General features: G+C 37.0%; 1 pseudogene; it reads right to left on the reverse strand.

Annotated features, from left to right (window-relative positions):
* Window positions 1-3,331: 3,331 nt before the first annotated feature.
* LOC114389783 lies at window positions 3,332-18,687 on the reverse strand (annotated as a pseudogene).
* Window positions 18,688-18,819: the final 132 nt, after the last annotated feature.

Consider the following 18,819-nt stretch of genomic DNA (forward strand, 5'->3'; position numbering starts at 1 on the left):
AATTAGTGTGGGTGTCGGTGCATATTCTCATTTATATTTTTATTTACATTGGACCTAGATACATTCTAATTGGCAATAAAATAAATGACAAAAATAATAAAAAGTAACAGATAAAAAATTGCAAATGCATTAAAATAAATATGCTAGAAGAAATAATAAAAAATGCATGAAATGCAAAACAATAAATAAATATGGTGCATAAAATAAATAAAGAAAACAAAATGCAAGACATAAAAATAAATATAATGCTATAAAATAAGCATGATGCTAAAAATAAATAATAAAAAAAAATGCAAGACATAAAGTAAATGTGATGCATAAAATAAAAATAAACAAAACAAAATAAAAAATGCAAGACAAAAAATAAATATGATACATAAAAAAAATGCACGACATAAAGTAAATATGATGCATAAAATAAAAATAAACAAAATAGAATAAAAAATGCAAGACAAAAAAATAAATATGATACATAAAAAAAAATGCACGACATAAAGTAAATATGCTGCATAAAATAAAAATAAACAAAATAGAATAAAAAATACAAGACAAAAAAATAAATATGATACATAAAAAAAATGCACGACATAAAGTAAATATGCTGCATAAAATAAAAATAAACAAAATAGAATAAAAAATGCAAGACAAAAAAAAATAAATATGATACATAAAATAAAAATAAAAAAAACGACAAAGTAAATATGATGCATAAAATAAAAATAAACAAAATAGAATAAAAAATGCAAGACAAAAAATAAATATGATACTGGAAAATAAAATGCAAGGCGTAAAATAGATATGGTGCTGGAAAATGAATAAAGAAAATAAAAAATGCAAGAGCATAAAATAAATATGATGCATGAAATCAAAATAGAATAAAAAATGCAAGACAAAAAATAAATATGATACTGGAAAATAAAATGCAAGGCGTAATATAGATACGGTGCTGGAAAATGAATAAAGAAAATAAAAAAAATGCAAGGGCATAAAGTAAATATGATGCAAAAAAAAAAAAAAACTACATATTCTGAATTCCTTTTTTTCCTAGTTCTTGAATCCACAGTTATTTTTTTTAAAACCAGTACTGATAAAGCCTAGATCTAGCCTTGAATCTTAGAAAAAAAAAAGTGAACTACCTTTATCCTTATGTTATCGTTTAAGCTTCAGAGTAAAATCGGTTGCAGCTTGGGTTGTGTGGGTTATGTAATTGAAGGCGGCGTGTTTTGTTTTTTGGTTTAGGGTGTGATTTCCGTTTTGTGGTGGCGTGGCATGGGTGTGTGATTTAGTATGCTTTAGGCCGCGTGAGTGAGTGGGTTACTGTGTTTGTGTGCGTTTCTATTCTAATGTTTTGATTTCTAGAGAAGGAAGTGAATAGTATGAACATGATGATTTTGTTTTTTTTTTTCTTTTGTGTTGGTGGTTCACGGAGGAGGAGGGTGGCGTTGAGTGGTGGCCAGTGGTAGTATTGACTGGTATTGTAATTCTGACAGATTCTCTGACTCTTACTGTGCATTGAATGCAATATTTAAAGGACAGTATAAAATAATACAAAGACAAAAAATGTCCCTCTGGGCCTGGACAAAATAATTGACCTAAAAATGACTTAAAATAAATAAATAGAAACAATACAAAAAAAACAGCAACAATAAAAAATGAAAATAAAAGTAGAAAGATAAAAAAAAACCAATAATAAGAAGGTAAATAAAAACAAAGAAAAATGAAAATAACCAATAAATATAATAAAAATAAAATAAAAACGGTCGCCTTCGGGACAAAAATGAGGTATTTTAACATAACTCCCTGCCGAAATTTCGTCTGAAACGACAAAAATTTCCGGTTTAAAAGACGAGAGCAATGAATTGACAGTAGGTCAAAAATGGGGGATGACAGATGCCCCTATTTAAGTTTCTTCTTTACGGAGATTTAAAAAGTAAGATTTTTAGATCGACAGGTCGAAGAGACTTAAATATAGAGTACACCATTTTTGACCGATTTTAACTGCAAAATGCTTGTGAATGCGATGCTATGCATGTGATGTTTTGCATGTAGTGTCGTAAATGCTCGCGATGTAAGTATGAATGCAATACAGTAAAGATGACTCGGTTGGGGATAACAAAACAAAAGGGGACTTGATTCTGTTAAAGAAACGGGGTCCGACTTTATTAGGGATAACATGATTTCATTGGGGATAAATGTCAGCTGCTCGGGTTGTTGCCGAACTTGCTACTGACGACAAAAGACTGGATAAGAAAATGCTCAAGCTGTTCGTTAAGGAACTGCCACTTGGCGAAAAGAGACTCAGGGTGGTTAATGCAACCATGTATGAATGATGTTGTCTGTATGTTGTATATGCATGAATGTATGAATGCATGAATGACGACACAACTTGTATAACCGTATGGAGGATTGACTTGTATAATTGTATGAAGGATTGACTTGATGAGACAAGATTGGACGGATAAGATGAGAAGTGACCCGACGTAGCATCATGAACACTCGGCAATCCTCAATGGGGATGATGCCACTGGGAACATACCAAAACATTGATGGGGTAAAGCCCGACATACGCCGCAACTGATGGGGAGTAAACACTTCTTGGGAAGAACGTGCCAATCCAAAACCTGGTAGAAGAACTAGTGCTTCCGTGGTCATGCTTATTTCTTGTTTTTTTTTCTTTTTTTTTTCTTTTTAGCGTTTGACCACGTTCAGCCTGCAGAGCTTATCCGTTCTCAGGATAGCTATTGACGTACCCTTCACTTATTCATGAGTTCAAAGAAAATATGTTTTGTTATTTGTGCTTTTCCAAAAAGACATGAAAAAAGAATTTTTGGAGAAAAAAATTTGTTTCAAATGCTACCATCAAAAATAGAAAAGGTTTTATAAACTGAATAAATGAGAATTCCAAATGAAAGGCAATGGGCTCAAATTTATTTTAAAGAGTGGTGACCTGCCAATGGCATGGCTCCACGGATCTTACAAAGTTCAGAAAATGGTAAATATAAATTGGAGGTACATTGAACACAATAACCGTTGTTCCCCTGACAACTTTGAATTCCACTGTTTGGATGCTTCAAATTCAGAGCTTCTTTGACATTTGATTGTGCCCCAAGTGAATAAAGATCAGCTCAATGCAGTTACTTTGTCTTTTGATCCTTAACTTTTGCATAGATCGCCCTTTCGGGTTTTCGACCTATCAGGATGATTATTTTCTGTTTTATGTCTCTAATTTTTGCTTGGACCACCCTTTTCGGGTTTTCGATCTACCGAGATGCTCATTTTTGCCTAAGCCGCCCTTTCGGGTTTTCGACTTACTGAGCTATTCTTTTATTTTTTAGACAAAGTATTTCTTGATTGCATCAGCATTCACAGGACGAGGGAGCTCATCACCATCCATAGTCGTAAGAGTCAAAGCACCACCGGAGAAAGCTCTCTTGATGACATATGGACCCTCGTAATTAGGCGTCCACTTGCCCCTGGAATCGGGTTGGAAAGATAAAACCTTCTTGAGCACGAGATCTCCTTCTTGGAACACACGAGGACGAACTTTCTTGTCAAAAGCTTGCTTCATCCTCTGTTGATAAAGTTGTCCGTGGCACAAGGCATTCAGACATTTCTCTTCAATTAGATTGAACTGATCATATCTGCTTTGGCACCATTCAGCGTCTGACAATTGGGCCTCCATTAGAACTCTCATTGGTGGAATCTCAACCTCCACAGGGAGTACTGCTTCCATGCCATACACCAAAGAAAAGGGAGTTGCCCCTGTTGAGGTACGCATGGAAGTGCGATATCCATGTAAAGCATAAGGTAACATCTCATGCCAGTCTTTGTATGTGATCACCATCTTCTGCACTATCTTCTTGATGTTTTTGTTTGCAGCTTCAACTGCGCCATTCATCTGAGGTCTGTAAGGAGAAGAATTGTGATGCTCAATCTTGAATTTTTCACACAGATCTTTCATCATCTTGTTGTTCAAATTTGTTCCATTATCTGTAATGATTCTGTTGGGCACACCATAGCGGCAGATGATCTGATTCTTGATAAAACGAACTACCACTTGCTTAGTCACATTTGCATAGGATGCCGCTTCAACCCACTTGGTGAAGTAATCAATAGCCACTAGAATGAAACGATGCCCGTTTGAAGCTTTCGGTTCGATTCTACCAATCATATCGATGCCCCACATAAAGAAAGGCCATGGAGAAGAAAGAACATTAAGTGTAGTTGGTGGTACATGAATTCTGTCAGCATAAATCTGGCATTTGTGGCACTTCCTGGCATGCTTGCAACAATCTGTCTCCATTGTCATCCAGTAATAACCTGCTCTTAGCAACTTCCTAGCCATTGCATGTCCATTGGAGTGAGTTCCAAAGGAGCCTTCATGTATCTCATGCATCAAAAGTTCTGCTTCTTGCTTGTCTACGCACCTGAGTAGTACCATGTCAAAGTTCCTTTTGTATAAAACATCACCGTTCAAAAAGAAGTTACCAGACAATCTTCTCAAGGTTCTCTTGTCTTTGTTGGATGCTCCGAGTGGATATTCCTGACTCTGGAGAAAACACTTGATATCATGGAACCATGGCTTATCATCCACAACTTCTTCGACTGCAAACACATGAGCGGGCCTCTCGAGGCGCTGAATTCTGATTGTTGGCAAATTGTTCCGGTGACTCACTTCATACATGGAGGATAAAGTTGCTAACGCATCCGCCATCTGGTTTTCATCACGAGGGATGTGGTGAAGCTCCACCTTGTTGAAGAAAGTTAACAAATGCCTTGCGTAGTCTTTGTATGGAATTAAACCGGGATGGCGAGTTTCCCATTCTCCTTTGATCTGATTGATTACCAGCGCTGAATCCCCGTAAATGTCAAGATTCTTGATTCTCAAGTCAATGGCTTCTTCAATGCCCAGGATACATGCTTCATATTCTGCCATATTGTTGGTACAATCGAACTGTAACCTTGCAGCGAAAGGGAGATGATTACCTTCAGGAGTGATAATAACTGCCCCAATTCCGTTGCCAAAGACATTCACTGCTCCATCAAATATCAAGCCCCATCTAGACTCGGAATCTGGACCTTCTCCAGGCAATGGTTCATCACAATCCTTCATCTTCAAATACATAACCTCTTCATCAGGAAAGTCAAACTTGATGGGTTGGTAGTCCTCAATTGGTTGGTGAGCCAAATGATCAGCAAGAATACTACCCTTGATGGCTTTCTGAGTGCGGTACTCGATGTCATACTCGGACAACAACATCTGCCAACGAGCAATTCTTCCTGTCAAAGCTGGTTTCTCAAAGATATACTTGATCGGGTCCATCTTGGATATTAACCAGGTGGTGTGGTTAATCATGTAGTGGCGAAGACGCTTGGCAGCCCATGCTAGTGCACAACAAGTCTTCTCAAGTAGGGAGTACCTGGACTCACAATCTGTAAACTTCTTGCTCAAGTAGTAAATGGCATGCTCTTTCCTTCCGGTCTCGTCTTGTTGTCCAAGCACATAACCCATAGAATCTTCTAACACAATCAAGTACATAATCAGAGGCTTTCCCTCAACTGGAGGGATAAGAATTGGAGGTTCTAGCAGATAATTCTTGATGCGATCAAAAGCCTTTTGACAATCTTCAGTCCAAACAACACCCTGATCTTTTCGAAGCAGCTTGAATACGGGTCTGCACGTGGTTGTCATGTGCGAAATGAAACGGGAGATGTAATTCAACCGTCCAAGAAAACCTCTCACATGTTTCTCTGTTTGTGGAACAGGCATTTCCCTGATAGCTCTGACCTTGTCGGGGTCTACCTCAATACCTTTCTGGCTAACAATGAAACCCAAGAGTTTTCCAAATCTAACACCGAAAGTACATTTGTTGGGATTCAGCCGTAGTTGATATTTCCTTAGCCGTTGAAACATCTTAAGCAAATATTCGACATGTTCTTCTTCATTACCCGACTTAACGATCATATCATCCACGTACACTTCTATCTATTTGTGCATCATGTCATGAAAGAGAGTAGTCATGCCTCTTTGGTAAGTGGCACCTGCATTTATCAACCCGAAAGGCATCACCCTGTAACAAAAGGTGCCCCAAGGCGTGATGAAAGATGTCTTTTCTCTGTCTTCAACTGCCATCTTGATCTGATTGTATCCAGAGAAACCGTCCATGAAGGAGAAGACTTTGGACTTAGCAGTGTTGTCAACCAATACATCGATGTGAGGTAAAGGGAAATCATCCTTCGGACTAGCCTTGTTCAAATCCCGGTAATCAACACACATCCTGACTTTGCCATCTTTCTTTGGACAAGCACTATATTGGCTAACCATTGAGGATACTCTGATGTGACAAGAAAACCTGCATTAATTTGTTTCTGTACTTCCTCTTTGATCTTGAGAGCCATGTCAGGGCGAGTTCTCCTTAGCTTTTGCTTGACTGGTGGTCATTCGGGCTTCAAAGGCAGACGGTGCTCCACAATACGGGGATCCAAACCGGGCATATCCTGGTACGACCATGCGAACACATCGGCATATTCTTTAAGTAATTCAATCACCCTTCGTTTGACAGTTGCTTCAAGCGATGCCCCAATCTTGACTTCTCTCTTATCTTCCTCGGTTCCCAGGTTGATCACCTCCACTAACTCTTCATGAGGCTGAATGGTTTTCTTCTCACGTTCCAATAACCGGGCAATTTCATTTGGAATTTCTTCATCCTCCTCCTCTTCAGCCTCGTAGACAGGAAATTCGAAGTTGGGAGAGAGTGTAGGGTTATTATGCTCAACGGGCTCGTTGATGCTTAGTCTGCATGTGATTGATGATTGATTTTAGAGAATGAGTGAACAATGCAGACTCTTGAAATTGATTGAAAATAAAAATGAAATAAAAAAAATAAAAATATTTTTGGGTTTTTTTGTGTTACCATTTTCCAGAAAAAGCAATAAATATAGACATCGGGATAAACCACATTTTTCCTTAATAAAAAGTAGTACTTGATACAAAATAGCCCTACATGATTGCACTTTCGTCCTGGGCTAGATGAAATGATCTTTTTGAAAGAAAAAAAACAGAAAAACAAAGACATATTACTTTGACGCATGAACTACTGAAGGGATGTTAACCGCGTCCCAGTTGCGAACAAGTCTTCCAGGTGTAACAAATGCTGGCACTATCTCTTTAGGAACATCTTCCAAGACGGAATTGGCTTCTGGCAAGTCGTTGATGAACCCGGCACTACAAAAGGTGCTACTAATGGAGCTCGACCCAACACTGTTCTTTGAGGATCTTGCAAAAGAAGCAAACCCCAGTCCTTCACGGTTTTTACTCTCTGGCAACTGCACAACTTTTCCCCATCCCACGCCTGTTCCTTCCTACACCACTTTATGTGCACTCTTCCAAGTGGCAAAAGACACTTCATTCTTCTCTGGCTCCTTATTCTCCACAGTCAGGCCTTGGAAAGAAGTTCCTTCAGTTTCATCAGCACCAATGAAGGAAAAGGCTGACAAATGACTAACCAGCAAAGCTTCTTCTCCACTCATAATAACCAATCTCCCATTTCTGACAAACTTCAGCTTTTGATGCAAGGTTGATGTCACGGCCCCCGCTTCATGGATCCACGGCCTACCCAACAGACAACTATATGTAGCACGGATGTCCATCACCTGGAATGTAATTTGGAAAACAGATGGTCCGATTGTAATAGGTAAGTCGACCTCCCCAATGACTGACTTCCTTGATCCATCAAAAGCTTTGATGACTACCCCGCTTCTTCTCATGGAAGGCCCCTGGTAGGAGAGTTGATCTAATGTTGTTTTGGCCATTACATTCAATGCGGAACAAGTGTCCACAAGTATATTTGACAAAGCATCAGACTTGTAGTTCACTGATATGTGTAACGCCAGATTGTGGTTTCTTCCCTCCTCAGGAAGCTCTTCATCGCTGAAACTTAAATTATTGCATGCAGTAATGTTTCCTACTATACTGTCCAGCTGATTAACAGTCACGTCCTTTTCCACAAAAGCTTGGTCTAACACCTTCATTAGAGCCTCACGGTGTGCTTCTGAGTTCAACAGCAAAGACAAGATAGATATTTTGGAGGGAGTTTGCAGCAGCTGGTCTACCACTTTATACTCGCTCTTCTGGATCAGTTTCAGAATTTCATCATGATCTGCATCCTTGCCGGTCCCACTAGGTTGGCCTATTTCCTTCTTTGTACCAGGGCCGTTCATTGTCACCTGTTCAACTACCGGATCATTCACTTTCTTTGAAAACAATGTGGGGATAACATGTAGATGCAATTGGCTTTGATGTTTTGATGATGATCATGATGATGTGTTGCAATTGATGCAAATGGGCTTTTCAAGATTAAAATTCAAGACAATACTTCAAGATTACAAGTCACAACATCAAGATGATCACTAGAATATTAGGAAGGGAATTCCTAATTGAATTAGCAAAGGTTTGGCCAAGTGATTTAAAATAGAAATTGTTTCTCAAAGGTTTTACTCTCTGGTAATCGATTACCAGAGGATGTAATCGATTACCAGTGGCCAAATACGTTTTATAACAGCTATAAAAATTTGAATTCGAAATTTTAGACTGTGTAATCGATTACACAATTTTGGTAATCGATTACCAGCAGTTAGTAAATGTTTTAATTCAAATTTTAAAAGCTGTAATCGATTACACAATTACTGTAATCGATTACCAGACAGGATTTTTAGAAAAATAATTTCAAGAGTCACAACTTTTCAAAGGCTTTACTCATGACCACCAATGGTCTATATATATGTGACTTAAACACGAAATTGCTTAGAGAGATTTTCAGAACAACAAAGTGTTTATCCTCTCAAAGAGCAAATTCATTTTATCCTCTTAAGAATTCCTTGGCCAATTCAATTGCAATTCATTAAGGAATTATTTGAGTGCTCAATCTGTAAAATCCATCTCTTTCTAGAGAGATTTGTTCCTCTTCTTCTTCTCATTCTCTAAGGGATTAAGAGACTGTGAGTCTCTTGTTGTAAAGGATCTCTAAACACAAAGGAAGGATTGTCCTTGTGTGTTTAGAACTTGTAAAAGGAATTTACAAGATAGTGGAACTCTCAAGCGGGTTGCTTGGGGACTGGACGTAGGCACAAGGGTGTGGCCGAACCAGTATAAAACTGAGTTTGCATTTTCTCTTCCCTTAATCTCCTTTATTTATTATTGCTTTATATTCATATTCAAGTTGCTTCATTTGAATTAATATTTAAGAAGATTGTCATTAAGGGAATTCATAACTTGAGTAAAAAGTGAAATAGATTTTTTTAATTAGGGGAAACAGTTTGGAATATCTTAATTCAACCCCCCCCCCCCCCCCCTTCTTAAGATATCTGAGGCCACTTGTCTAACAAGTGGTATCAGAGCTTCATTCTTGTACAAAGTTTAGAAGCTTCAAGAAAAAGATGGCCTCAGCAAATTCCTTATTTCCAGAAGGGAATTCTATCAATAGACCTCCAATCTTTAATGGAGAGGATTACCACTACTGGAAAACCCGAATGCAAATTTTTATCGAGGCAATAGATCTAAATATCTGGGAAGCCATAGAAATAGGGCCTTATATACCCACCACAGTAGAAAGAGTTTCAATAGATGGTAGTTCATCAAGTGAAAGCATAACCATAGAAAAACCTAGAGATAGATGGTCTGAAGAGGATAGAAAACGAGTACAATACAACCTAAAAGCCAAAAACATAATAACATCTGCCCTAGGAATGGATGAATATTTTAGAGTTTCAAATTGTAAGAGTGCTAAGGAAATGTGGGACACTCTTCGATTAACACATGAAGGAACTATAGATGTTAAAAGATCTAGGATAAATGCACTAACTCATGAGTATGAATTATTTAGAATGAATGCAAATGTAAATATTCAGAGTATGCAAAAGAGATTTACACATATAGTAAATCATCTAGCAGCCTTAGGCAAAGAATTTCAAAATGAAGATCTTATAAACAAGGTGCTAAGATGTTTAAGTAGAGAATGGCAACCCAAAGTAACGGCTATTTCTGAATCAAGAGATTTGTCTAACATGTCTCTTGCCACTTTATTTGGTAAGTTGCAGGAACACGAGATGGAACTATTGAGATTGCACCAAAATGAAGAAAATGACAAGAAAAAGAAAGGAATTGATCTTAAAGCATCATCCTCAATTCAAGAAGAAAGTGATCAGGATAATGATGCAGATGATGATGATGATCTAAGTCTCTTTGTAAAAAGATTCAACAAATTTCTTAAAGTAAGAGGAAATCAGAGGCGACCAAATTTTAAATCAAAGAGAAGGACAGAAAATTCATCCTCTACTCTAAAATGCTTTGAATGCAATCAACCTGGACATCTGAGGGTTGATTGTCCCATCTTCAAGAAAAAGATGGAAAAATCTGAAAAGAAAAATCATAGTGAGAAGAAACTAAAGAAAGCATACATCACATCGGATGAAAATGATTTGGAATCCTCTGAAGATTCTGAAAATGAAGAGATAAATCTTTGCCTTATGGCAAAAAGTTACGAAAGTGATGAAGAGGTAACATCTTCAAACAACTTATCTATTTCTTTTGATGAATTGCAAGATGCATTTGCTGATTTGCATAAAGAATCAATTAAACTTGCAAAATTAGTTTCATCATCAAAGAAAACAATTTCAAATTTAGAAAATGAAATTTCAAAATTAAACAAAGAATTAGATCATCTTAGAAATGAAGTCTCAATCTCTAAAACAAATGAAAAAGTTAATATCTCCACTATTAATGACAAGAAAATAACAGATTCTTGTAGTTGTTGTGATAAATATGTAAAAGAAATTAAAGAGTTAAAAAATTCACTTGCAAAATTTTCATATAGTAGAAATAATTTAGATGTTATATTAAGTAAACAAAGATATGTGTCTAATAAAAATGGACTAGGGTATAAATCTGAAAAACTACAAAAGGTTCATAAAAACTTTTCCACTTCCACACAAAAATGTAATTCTAATTCTATCACTTGTTTTTACTGTGGAAGAAGAGGACATGGCATATCAACTTGCTACTTCAAGAAAAATTACAGTAACATTAAAATGATATGGGTCCCAAAAGGATCCTCAGTTTATACTAACATGCAAGGACCCAATAAAATTTGGGTACCTAAGTCAAAAACTTGATTATGCAGGTATCTTTGAGAAAGAAGTGGTACATAGATAGCGGATGCTCAAAACATATGACTAGAGATGCATCAAATTTTACACACATATCTCCAAAGAAAAGAGGGCATGTAACATATGGTGACAACAACAAAGGTAGAATTCTTGGAGTGGGTAAAATAGGTACAAATTCTTCAAACTCCATTGAAAATGTTCTACTTGTTGAAGGCCTTAAGCACAGCCTGCTTAGCGTTAGTCAACTATGCGACAAAGGCTATCTAGTATCATTTGATTCTCAGAAATGTCTTATAGAACATAAGCATGACATTAATATAAAGCATGTAGGACATAGAGTCAATAATGTTTACATGATAGACTTAAGCATAAAACAAGAAAACAATCATTGCTTTCTTAGTAAAGATGATGATCCATGGTTATGGCATAAAAGAATTGCTCACATAAACATGGATCACTTAAATAAATTAATTTCAAAAGATTTAGTAGTTCGTTTGCCTAAATTGAAATTTGAAAAAGATAAACTATGCGATGCATGTCAAAAGGGCAAACAAACAAGAGTCTCATTCAAATCTAAAAATGTTGTTTCAACCACTCGACCATTACAGTTATTGCATATGGATCTATTTGGTCCATCTAGAACCATGAGTTTTGGAGGAAATTACTATGCTTTAGTTATAGTTGATGATTTCTCTAGATATACTTGGACATTATTTATTACACATAAAAGTGATTCATTCCAAGCATTTAGGAAACTTGCTAAAGTCATACAAAACAAGAAAAATCTCAAGATTGCATCCATTAGAAGTGATCATGGGGGTGAATTTGAAAATAAAGATTTTGAATTATTTTGTGATGAACATGGTATTGAACATAATTTTTCTGCACCAAGAACCCCTCAACAAAATGGAGTTGTTGAGAGGAAAAATAGGTCATTGGAAGAAATTGCAAGAACTTTATTAAATGATACTTCTCTTCCAAAGTATTTTTGGGCTGAAGCTGTCAATACTGCATGTTACATCATGAATAGAGCCTTGATAAGACCTATTTTAAAGAAAGACCCATATGAGTTATTTAATGGTAGAAAACCTAATATTTCTCATCTACATGTTTTTGGTTGCAAGTGCTTTGTACTTAATAATGGTAAAGATAATCTAGGAAAATTCGATGCAAAATCTTATGAAGGCATTTTTCTTGGATATTCTTTACAAAGCAAAGCATATAGAATATATAATAAGAGAACTATGAATATAGAGGAATCCATTCATGTTACCTTTGATGAATCTAATGCTATATTGTCAACAAAGAATATGCTAGATGACATTGCAGATTCTTTAGAACATATGAACATTCATGAACAAGATTCCAAAGGAAATGACAAAGGAAACAATGAAGATCCTCCAGAAGAAGGCAAATCCAATGATGCACTCCCAAGAGAATGGAAAACTTCAAGAGATCATCCCCTCGACAACATTATTGGTGATATCTCAAAAGGGGTAACAACTAGACACTCTCTGAAAGATTTATGCAATAATATGGCTTTTGTATCCATGATTGAACCTAAAAATATAAAAGAAGCCATAATAGATGATAATTGGATCATTTCCATGAAAGAAGAATTAAACCAATTTGAAAGAAATAATGTGTGGAAATTAGTAGAAAAACCTGAAAATTATCCTATCATAGGAACAAAATGGGTTTTTAGAAATAAATTAGATGAACATGGTATAATTATTAAAAATAAAGCCAGGTTAGTAGCAAAAGGGTACAATCAAGAAGAAGGAATAGACTATGAAGAAACATATGCTCCTGTTGCAAGATTAGAAGCCATTAGAATGCTATTGGCATATGCATCCATAATGAATTTTAAACTTTATCAAATGGATGTTAAGAGTGCCTTTCTAAATGGCTTAATTCAAGAAGAAGTATATGTTGAACAACCCCCTGGTTTTGAAATTTCTGATAAACCAAACCATGTTTATAAATTACAAAAGGCTCTTTATGGTTTGAAACAAGCCCCTAGGGCATGGTATGAACGATTAAGTAATTTTCTTCTAGAAAAAGAATTCTCCAGAGGTAAAGTGGATACCACATTATTCATAAAGAGAAAGGATAATGATATTTTGTTGGTTCAAATATATGTTGATGATATAATTTTTGGATCCACTAATGATTCATTGTGCAAGGAGTTTTCCCTTGATATGCAAAGTGAATTTGAAATGTCAATGATGGGAGAACTAAAGTACTTTCTGGGATTACAAATCAAGCAAACTCAAGAAGGTATACTCATCAATCAATCCAAATACTGCAAGGAATTGATCAAAAGATTTGGGATGGATAGTGCAAAACACATGTCTACACCGATGAGCACTAATTGTTACTTAGATAAAGATGAATCTGGTCAGTCTATAGACATAAAACAATATCGAGGTATGATCGGATCTCTTCTTTATTTATCTGCTAGTAGACCTGATATTATGTTTAGTGTATGCATGTGTGCTAGGTTTCAATCCAACCCCAAACAATCACATTTAAGTGCAGTAAAGAGAATCATGAGATATCTATTAGGAACAATCAATTTAGGATTATGGTATCCTAAGAATTCAACATGTAACTTAATAGGATATTCTGATTCTGATTTTGCCGGATCTAAAACTGATAGAAAAAGTACAAGTGGAACTTGTCAATTTATTGGATCGGCTCTTGTCTCATGGCATAGTAAGAAACAAAACAGTGTTGCTTTATCTACTGCTCAAGCGGAGTATATCTCTGCCGGTAGTTGTTGTGCACAGATTTTATGGATGAAGCAACAATTATCTAACTATGGCATCATTCTTGATCGCATACCTATTAAGTGTGATAATACTAGTGCCATAAATCTATCCAAAAACCCAGTTCAACATTCAAGAACTAAACATATAGAGATTAGACACCATTTTCTTAGAGATCATGTCTTAAAGGGAGATTGTGTATTAGAATTTGTTGATACTAAGAATCAACTTGCTGATATTTTTACTAAACCTCTCCCCAAGGAAGTGTTCTTCTCTATTAGAAGAGAATTAGGTCTCTTAGATGTAAGAGATTTAGAAAAATAGGGATTGATTGGTTGATTGATTGGTTGATTTACTTTTACCTTTTGATTGTAGATTATTTTGTTTGATCTTGTTTGAATTCTTGTTTTTATGATAGAATTTATGATTTCTTGTGTATATAGTAATTGAATGATTGAATTTAGTGTATTAGTAGTGAAAATTAGTCATATAGGATGTATTTGAGCATAAATATAGATATTCTCTTAGAAACTAGCCTAGGATAGGCTCTGGTAATCGATTACCATCCAGTGTAATCGATTACACATGAACAGGCAGCCTGTAATCGATTACAACATCCTGTAATCGATTACCAGAAGGCTTATTGGGCCTGTAATCGATTACCAATACCTGTAATCGATTACAATGCGTCATCTTCTATAAATACTCACGAAATCAGAGCTGCTGTGCAGCCAAAGCATCCTCCACGTTTTCCTCCATACCTAGAACTTCAAACCTTCGATTCTCACTCAATTCTTCACCAAATCACGTCCCGTAAAGCCCAATCTTCCTCTTTTTCACTCCTCTTTCACTTCCACCGATCAAAATCCAGAAAAACTTCATCAAATGGCAGAGCCATCAAAGAAGAGAAAGGGATCATCCTCCACCGCTACCGCTGCTGCCCATCGCCGTCACGGCCCATCCGGAGCACCCACAGCACCTATTCCTCCTTCTTTGTCATCTCCAAGATCATCAACACTATTTTCATCTGATGATCAACGTCTACAGTACCTTTCTCAATTTTCTTCTAGAATAATCTTAGACCCTAAGTACCTAGACGTAGAGTTCTTTAATGATGAAACGTTTGATTGCTATCAAGTGTTTCAAAATTCTGGTCTTGTTGATTTCATGTCATTTAAATTGCCATATTATCCTGAACTTGTAAAGGTCTTCTACTGCAATTTAAAAATTCAGGATGGTATTATTATGTCTGAGGTGCATGGTACTTCTATGGTCATTGATCAGTCACTTTTCTTTTCTTTGACTCATTTACCCAGTCAAGGTGCACCTTTTGAGGGCACCATTGTTGATGACTGGAAATTCGATTATTCGAGTCATGATGCTCGTCGCATGGTCTGCAAATATCAAGCTGAAATGACCGGTAGATTGTTGGTCGGGTCATTAACTTTTGATAATCGCATCATGCATTATATCATTGTTAGAATTTTGCTTCCTCGGTCTTCAAATTTAGCACAAGCCTCTGAGGAGGATTTGATTCTTATGTGGGCTTTTCTAACCGGTCGTCAGATCGACTGGGCCCATTTGGTTCGGTACCGAATGCATAAGGCATTATGGGCCAATGCACCTCTTCCTTATCCACATTTGATTACTCTGTTTTTGCGTCATTTTCAAATTCCGCTTGATGATGAACCCTTTGTTCAAGTCAAGCGTTCCTTTGCAATTGGTGCTGGTGCAGTGACCTCCTTTGGGTATCGTAAAGATCGGAATGGACAATGGCTGAAGAAGGATGCACTCCCTCCTCAAGATGAACGTACTCCTTCACCTCCCCCTCAACGTGAAGATTCCGCACTCATGAATGAAGTCCTCTCCGAATTACGGGGTCTTCGTTCTTATGTTGGTGACCGCTTCGACTCGTTAGATTCACGCTTTGCCGGTATGGACATTCGTCTTACACAGCTTGAAGAGGATGTCGGATACATTCGTCAGAGTTTCGATCTTCCACCACCACCTCCGTCTTCTTAGATTTTAGTTTCTGATTATTTATCTTTTATAAGCCGTGTATTTTGGCTTTTAGTTTCTTAGAATTTACATTATTATGCTAAGTACTTTGCTTATTTTGTGGTTTTTAAATTTCAGTCTTGGATGTTTTGTGGTTGTTGACATTTTCAGTTATTTGGATTCTGGTTTGATTATTTCTTCTTTGTGAGTTTGGCTTCTTGTGTTTTATACTCTGATATTTATATATTTTTCTACTCCTTTGTCATATCTGTGTTGGTTTCCGAGTTCTTTGGCTTTTTGATGTTGCCAAAGGGGGAGAAAAGGTTGCAGAAAAAGCTTAAGAAAAAGCTTAACAAACTTAGAAATCAAGTGATCATGAATTCCGAAATATAGGGGGTGTAAACGAATGCACATTTTATCTATATACAATTGTTTGTTGCTTGCTTGAATCTTGATTTCAGGTATTGTATTGTCATCATCAAAAAGGGGGAGATTGTAGATGCAATTGGCTTTGATGTTTTGATGATGATCATGATGATGTGTTGCAATTGATGCAAATGGGCTTTTCAAGATTAAAATTCAAGACAATACTTCAAGATTACAAGTCACAACATCAAGATGATCACTAGAATATTAGGAAGGGAATTCCTAATTGAATTAGCAAAGGTTTGGCCAAGTGATTTAAAATAGAAAGTGTTTCTCAAAGGTTTTACTCTCTGGTAATCGATTACCAGAGGATGTAATCGATTACCAGTGGCCAAATACGTTTTATAACAGCTATAAAAATTTGAATTCGAAATTTTAGACTGTGTAATCGATTACACAATTTTGGTAATCGATTACCAGCAGTTAGTAAACGTTTTAATTCAAATTTTAAAAGTTGTAATCGATTACACAATTACTGTAATCGATTACCAGACAGGATTTTCAGAAAAATAATTTCAAGAGTCACAACTTTTCAAAGGCTTTACTCATGACCACCAATGGTCTATATATATGTGACTTAAACACGAAATTGCTTAGAGAGATTTTCAGAACAACAAAGTGTTTATCCTCTCAAAGAGCAAATTCATTTTATCCTCTTAAGAATTCCTTGGCCAATTCAATTGCAATTCATTAAGGAATTATTTGAGTGCTCAATCTGTAAAATCCATCTCTTTCTAGAGAGATTTGTTCCTCTTCTTCTTCTCATTCTCTAAGGGATTAAGAGACTATGAGTCTCTTGTTGTAAAGGATCTCTAAACACAAAGGAAGGATTGTCCTTGTGTGTTTAGAACTTGTAAAAGGAATTTACAAGATAGTGGAACTCTCAAGCGGGTTGCTTGGGGACTGGACGTAGGCACAAGGGTGTGGCCGAACCAGTATAAAACTGAGTTTGCATTTTCTCTTCCCTTAATCTCCTTTATTTATTATTGCTTTATATTCATATTCAAGTTGCTTCATTTGAATTAATATTTAAGAAGATTGTCATTAAGGGAATTCATAACTTGAGTAAAAGGTGAAATAGATTTTTTTAATTAGGGGAAACAGTTTGGAATATCTTAATTCAACCCCCCCCCCCTTCTTAAGATATCTGAGGCCACTTGTCTAACATAACACGCCCATTCCTCAGAACCTTGCTGTTACTGACAATGTTGTCTACATAAGTCGCAGGAGTTAGAGAGGGGAGAGGCACCTCCTGTCCACTTTCCAACATTGTGACATTATACTTGTAAGGGACCGCTTTTAGAGAAGCATAAGGCACGGGTCTTGGCAAGCTAATCACTAGTGGAGTAGTAGCTAGTCTCCCACTGTTATAACTTATTTCCAGCTGCTGGAACTCAGGGGTAATAACACACACTTCCTTGTCTTTCCTGGTGATGATTAATTCTTTGCTGTCTATCAGCCCTTGTACATCCTCTTGTACCTTCTGGCATCCTTTCACATTCACGGAACACACTTCACACGCTGCATGATCATGGTCAAACAGAGCTGCCTCGCACATCTTGATATGTATTGGGACCAGGGGAGTCCTAATATTTTGAACATTGAAAATGGGGCAACCTTCTTGGTCATCTTGGACCATGTTAACAGAGGATCCGTGGTTAGGTAAGGGATTGGCCTGGACATTGGGACTTGAGTCGGAGTCTTTGAAGGTCAGAAGTTTCGCCTGGATTAGCTTTTGGACTTCGGTCTTGAGAGCAAGGCAATGCTCAACATCATGGCCGGGCGCTCCTTGGTGGAAGGCGCATGTTAGGTCGTGCCGGTACCAGGGGGGTAAAACATCTGGTGTTCGGGGAGGTGCCCTGACTTGGACAAGGTTTTTAGCGAGTAGAGCGGGAAGCAAATCAGCATACTTTATCGGGATTGGATCAAAGGTCACTTTTTGGCGGTTTTGTGAGCGATATGGTTGTTGAGGGGTTTGGCGATTTTGTTGTTGTTGAGGGTATTGTGGTTGATGGTATTGTTGTGGGGGATACTGTGGTGGAGGATATTGGTAAGGGTAATGTGGCCTTTGTTGGTGATATGCTGGGTTCGGGATAGTGGATGCGACATTCGCAACCTGACGGTACGGGGTGTAATTCTGCTGGGGTTTACCATGGGCTATCATTCCCACCTCTTGATCTTTCTTCTTCGCAAAGTGGTTTCCAAACTTCTTGGTATTACTTGCAGCAGGAGTACTTTCCACGGTCAAACGTCCCTCTCGGACACCTTCCTCCAATCGCACACCCATGTTGACCATTTCGGTGAAGTCTGTTGGTGCACTTGCAACCATTTTCTCGTAATAAAATTGACTCAGGGTCTTCAAAAATATCTTCGTCATTTCCTTTTCTTCCAATGGTGGGACAATCTGGGCAGCCACTTCCCTCTAACGCTGGGCATACTCTTTGAACGTTTCCTTGTCTTT

The sequence above is a fragment of the Glycine soja genome, chromosome 16, assembly GCF_004193775.1.
Source record: "Glycine soja cultivar W05 chromosome 16, ASM419377v2, whole genome shotgun sequence".
In the NCBI taxonomy this organism is placed as follows: Eukaryota; Viridiplantae; Streptophyta; class Magnoliopsida; order Fabales; family Fabaceae; genus Glycine; species Glycine soja.